A 398-nucleotide genomic window follows, 5' to 3' on the forward strand; every position below is an offset into this window, starting at 1 on the left:
GGCAGGCAGAGGTGCCCGAGCTCCGGGCTGCAGGGCCTGGTCGGGCTGTGCTGCTGGAACCTCCAGCCACGCTCCTCACGCTGCCCGGGGAGTCTCTAAGAACGTGAAACCTGCAGGAGGGAAAAGCACTCACCAGCAAGACTTGGGCTGTGGGCAACTTCTGCACCACTTCAGGGGACAGGAAGGCTGCCGTGATACAAAGACCCTCCCTTGGATTGCTTTGGGTTCAGCTGAAGTCACTGGGCCAGTTGCACTAAGTAAACGTCACTGGAAGTTCCTGAAAAGGCACAAGCTTCTTTCTAAGGGGGACAATGAAGCAGATTTCCAGAATAGTTGCATCTAATTACTACCAACCAAGCTCTGAAATTACCGTGTGATCAATTAGGGACACAAAAACC

The sequence above is a fragment of the Chaetura pelagica genome, unplaced genomic scaffold (assembly GCF_000747805.2).
Source record: "Chaetura pelagica isolate M959 unplaced genomic scaffold, ChaPel_1.0 scaffold26, whole genome shotgun sequence".
NCBI classification, from domain to species: Eukaryota; Metazoa; Chordata; class Aves; order Apodiformes; family Apodidae; genus Chaetura; species Chaetura pelagica.